Here is a 6000-nt window from a genome sequence, read left to right as displayed (position 1 = left end):
TACTTCATACCTTTCCCTCTTTTATGTTAACTTGAGGGTATCAAATTAGCCTGCTATATTTTTTTGCCTTTTTTTATTTTTATTTTTCTAGTTGTTCTGTTTATACTCACTGTATTTAAAATATTGGAATGAATAAATAAATAAATTAATTAATTAATATAAATAAATAAATTAAATGAACTGAACTGAAATAATCCAAGCTAAAACATCGTTAGGCTCACTCAATATTGCATGTTTTAACAGGTATTTGACTTCAAATTCTATTACATTTCTACCCGACAAAGCGTTTGCCAAACTTACAAATTTGCGGGCACTGTAAGTGAAACGAAGCAAACTGCACTCCTGGCTTCTTATAAATACTAACACCAATAAAAAAATGGGGTAAGGGGGTACCTGCATTAATGGACTTTATGGGGAGGCTCCGCCTGAAAGGGGTACCTTTTTTAGGCTGCAGGTATATAAAAGGGTAGCGATTTCACGAGTTTGAGTACACAAAATTGTAGGAAAACTGTCATTAAGATATTTAAACGGAATATCCCAAACAGACACCAATAGATCGCTTTATTTTAGAATTTTAAAGATTTGTTCAAGTAAAAAATAAGGAAAAGACTGTAAGGTCGCTTCTGTTGGTATGTCTAATGGCGGTACCAGTTTCCTATCGAAAGGTATACAAAAAGGTTATATGTGACCCTCCACGGGAAAAAAGGGAAAACGTGATAGCACGCTCACAACACGCTAACATAGCACGCTTAGTGTGTCCTAAGACACGCTTTATGCGCATATTTAATTCGTACAACAAAGAAGGACACACAAGCTTTTGTTTTGGTGATTCTAACACGCTAAACCTTTTGTTTAGATTAGCGTGCGAATCATGACACGCTTAGCGTGCGAGAAAGCACACTAAAACATACTAGAACACGCTAAAACACGCTTGAGAAAAAGACACGTTAGAACACGCTGGAGCACGTTTGAGCAAAAGAAGCATCGCAGCTGATGATTTTTCTTATTATTCAAAAACCATGTTTTAACTAATAAATGGACATAAATTGCTACAAAATGACGAAATACGAAGAAAAACGGGTGTTCCCTTGTCTGAATAAGACTTATCGAAGTTCTCATTTTTTAAAGTGTGTGTTCGCTTGTCTAAATAAAACTTATGGAAGTTTTTATTTTCAAAAAGTGCGATCGCTTGTCTAAATAAAAGATATCGAACTTTTAATATTCAAAGCGTGTGTTGAAATTGATTTATAAAAGGGCAGCGTTTCAGACCTCATGGCGGAGCCTTCCCGTATAAATATATTTCGAGCACATCCCCGGGACAGCTCTGTCAACTTTGCATGGAATTTTTAATTATTGAAAAGCTCAGTATCATGTTATAATTCAATATGAAACATTGCATTATTTTTTTAAAGATATTTGTCCTTGAACGCTATTACAATTCTACCTGACAGAGTATTTGGTGATCTGACGAATTTAAATTATCTGTAAGTATACTGCGAACCCAGGGAATGTAACAATTCAATTTGAAAAAAAATATAAGATATTATCAATTAGCGTCCTTAATTATTTACCTCCACAGGTATCTGTCCTCAAACGCTATTACATTTCTATCTAGCAGAGTATTCGCCAACATAACGAATTTGGTAAAACTGTGAGTGGGATGTAGCACATTGCATCGCAAACACCACAGGCTTTTTAACTTAAGTGAAACTAAACATAATGTTAACTTATTCTCACTTAATTTCGCGAGTACTAAATTTCGCGATTTTTGCGATTTTGAAAAAATCGCGAAATTTAATACTCGCGAAATATAGGGCACGCGAAGTTTAAAATCACGAAATTTAATATCGTACTGATAATATAACAAATAATGAAACTCGATGTTTTCTATCATAGTTATTCTAACATTTCTGAGGTTCATGTTTAGTAGTTTTTTTGTTAAATTTTGTCCATTAGTTATCTCCCACTCTATCAGTCGCACTGTTCGAACTGTTCCCTGCCGCCAAGTTCCACAAAACCTCACTCTTGCAGTCGTAGATGAACCTATTAGGGATTTAGATTGTTGATATACCTTATGTTTCGTTATGTGTTTATTGTTTTTATTGATGACGTTCATATAAATTATGTTGTTACAGTTTCGAGGTCAAATTAAAGCTTCATATTGAATAATATATAAAAATCGCGAAATTTAATACACTCCAATTGTATCTTCCTCTCAGAATCGCAAAATTAAGTACTCGCGAAATATGGCTCTTCATTTTTTGCGAAATTAAGTACTCGCAAAATTTAGTGAGAATAAAGTAATTCGATATAAAAAGGTGTTAGTTATTAGCATTTCACTTATTTCACTTTGTATCTTTTTACGACTATTGCATCACTGCAAAAAGGAGTATCATTTGTGAGCGCATTCGGTCTGTCGGTCGGTCGGTTAATTGCTCCTGATTTTTGGGTCGTAAAGCTCCCAAGGGAATAATTTGCCGCTTTTAGATGATGAATATGTTACTCTAAGGAAAGACGAACGCGTGAATATCTGCGGTTTGACGGCGAGTGTTTGCAAGAAGTGCTGTCAACACTAAGAAAGAACGGTATCAATTTCGAGTTAAAGAAACAAGAGCAAATTAAACAGTATTAAGTGTCTTTGCAATGGAAAAGACTAACTAGCTATTTTAACGGCCGGTTTTGGCAAAAGCTTTTACTTTTTTGTGTTGTTAAGTAAGCGTTTGTCCCCGTGGCGAGAAGTGAATGTTTATTGCGAAAAATGGACTTGCTTTGACATGCAGGCTATTTTTAAAAAAAGAACATTACGTCATTCACGCAATGCGTCGACTTATGCATTTTAACCATTTTTTCAGTGCTGTCACCCGGCTTTCATCAAACTCTTAATAAATATAATTAACAACGGTGAAACGCGAGACCATTGGGTAAGGAGAGTGAGGCCCTATATCAAACACATTATCGGGACACGGGAATCAAAAATATAAAGTTAATAACCATTTTATACACCTCGCGCAAAATAGTCGTAATCTTAAAGAGACTTTTGATTCACAGAGATTTGTCTTCAAACACAATTACGTCTCTTTCTGACAGAGTGTTTACCAATGTAGCTTATTTGGAAGACCTGTAAGTGAAACGAAGCAGATTTTATTGCAAAGCCAGCATGAGTTTAAATGCAAGAAAAACGAAACGTAGCACAACCATCGAAACCATTGTAGCATATATATCTATAAAGTTTGTATTTTCTGTTTTTAGCATTTTGTGCTAAATATTTTTAATATTTGTTTATTGATTTCTTCTTCTTCTTTTTCTTATTCTTCTTATTCTTATTATTCTTATTATTATTATTATTATTATTTATTATTATTTAAATCGAAAATCGAAAATGTATTACCAGTTGTCATTTTCCATGTTGCATTAATTTTTACAGAGACCTGTCTTCAAACAACATCACTTTTCTACCTGACAGAGCGTTTTCCAGACTGACAAATCTGAAATATCTGTAAGTAAAACGAAGGGGACTGCACTGCATATATATAGCTTACATGGAATTATGCCCATTAAAAATCGCTACAACGTAATATTACATTTCACATTTTCATTTTGTTTCTTTTACAAATATTTGTCCTCAAATGCTATTACATTTCTACATGTACATAACAGGTTGTTTGCGAATTTGACAAATTTGAGATTTCTGTAAGCATTGCAAGCGTTGCATGATTCTTTGTACACTCATTAACAACGAAACATAATGCGATACTTAATGGCAGGAAAAATTTTGCTAGTTGTTATCCTTTCACTTATTTCATTGTGTAATTTTTGGAGATGTAAACCTGAAAATATCTGTAATTAATATTAAAAGTAATTACAACTTGTTATTATTTTACCTGCTGCATTTATTTTACAGATGGTTGTCTTCAAACGCCATTTCTTTTCTACCTGACAGAGTGTTTGCCAGTTTGACAAATTTAAAAATCCTGTAAGTTTATTTTTACAGAAATGTTAATCTGAAAGTATGTCTGTGATTAATATAACAATTAATTATTACTTTTTTAAAAATGGTCCTGTAACCAGGTGGTTGATTCATCATAAAAAATATAAAACGTTACTCTGGTTAAAAATTCTGTTATAAAGTGTTCGTAAAATATCCGAAATGTCCCAACGTGTCGGCTTAAACTAAAGCCTTCATCAGGGGAAAGTGATAAGTGAATTATAAAAGCACGTTCTTAATGAAGATGAGGTGTTCAACATGACTCGAGCATGGGACAAAGAAAAATTCTGAGTCCCCGACGGGAATCGAACCCATGGCCTCCCAGAATACCGGTTGGGCGCTCTAACCAACTGAGCTACGAGAGACTCGTTGTGAGCTGGGCCATTTTTTACTAGGTTGATAAGTGACACGCGTCCTGCATACTGCTAGGATCAGCAATGTCGAATTCATCAAGTTTGTAGTAAATAATAAAGATGGTAAATTTTAAGCTCGGTAATAAATAATGAAGATGAAGTGTTCAACATGACTCGAGCATGGGACAAAGAAAAATTCTGAGTCCCCGACGGGAATCGAACCCATGGCCTCCCAGAATACCGGTTGGGCGCTCTAACTAACTGAGCTACGAGAGACTCGTTGTGAGCTGGGCCATTTTACTAGGTTGATAAGTGACACGCGTCCTGCATACTGCAATGTCATTGCTGATCCTAGCAGTATGCAGGACGCGTGTCACTTATCAACCTAGTAAAATGGCCCAGCTCACAACGAGTCTCTCGTAGCTCAGTTGGTTAGAGCGCCCAACCGGTATTCTGGGAGGCCATGGGTTCGATTCCCGTCGGGGACTCAGAATTTTTCTTTGTCCCATGCTCGAGTCATGTTGAACACTTCATCTTCATTATTTATTACCGAGCTTAAAATTTACCATCTTTATTATTTACTACAAGCACGTTCTTATATAATATGCAAATCGAGAGCTAATGTTTGTCCCTAAAGGCTAAATTTAGAAATTCGTGCGGTAAATGCATGCCGTCATCACGGTTTAGCGGATTCTTGCAAGTGTTAATTTCCCAAGCCTCCAAAATACGTCTTTTGCGCCAATTTGTGCTTGTACGTAGGATCTTTGACGATTCCCAAGAGATGGTGTGGCCAGAATGAAAACAATGTTCCGCTTGAGCTGACTTGTGTGAGTGTTTGTTTTCAACTGCTTTTTGATGCTCTTTGAATAGGGTGGAAATTTTCGTTTCGTTTCTCCGATGTAGCTTTTGTCGCAAACTTGGCAGGGAATTGAATAAATTGCACCACGAGTCTGATCTTTTGGCACTGGATCTTTTGGTTTGGGAAACAAATTGCCGATGGTTTGGTGTGGTTTTAAAGCAACTTTGATATTATAATTGCTTAAAATTCGCTTGATTGGTTCCGTAGTACCCTTGACGTACGGCAAAATGCAGAAACCTTTTTTGTCATCCAGTGCAGTTGCAGGCGTTTGTTGAGAAGGTCGTTTCGGTTTGCTAACATCAATCACAAAGCGCTTCGGGTAGCCATTCGCCCTGAGTGCCGCGGTCACATGTTGCATTTCCTTTGACTGTTGATCAACAGAAGATGGAATAGTTTTTGCACGATCAGTCAAAGACTTGACCACAGCCCTTTTGTGAGCAGTCGGATGGTGGGAGTCAAACGAGAGATATCTTTCTGTGTGTGTGGGTTTGCGACAGACTTTAGTGGAGAGTTGACCATCGTGTTGTCGACAGACGGTGACGTCAAGAAAGGATATTTTCCGTTCTGTTTCTCTTTCAACCGTAAATTGGATAGATGGCTCGATATTGTTCAAATGATTCTGTAAGGTTAGCACCAGGTTGGATTTAACAGCTTGTTATCATTTTACCTGCTGCATTTATTTTACAGACGTCTGTCTTCAAACGCCATCACTTTTCTACCTGAAAGAGCGTTTGCCAGTCTGACAAATTTGAAAGATCTGTAAGTGTACTGGAAACCTTGCGTAGATGTATACTCATTTAATT

This window comes from Oculina patagonica, chromosome 1, assembly GCF_052425735.1.
Source record: "Oculina patagonica isolate OP01 chromosome 1, crgOcupat, whole genome shotgun sequence".
NCBI classification, from domain to species: domain Eukaryota; kingdom Metazoa; phylum Cnidaria; class Anthozoa; order Scleractinia; family Oculinidae; genus Oculina; species Oculina patagonica.
This window is presented reverse-complemented; position numbering follows the sequence as displayed.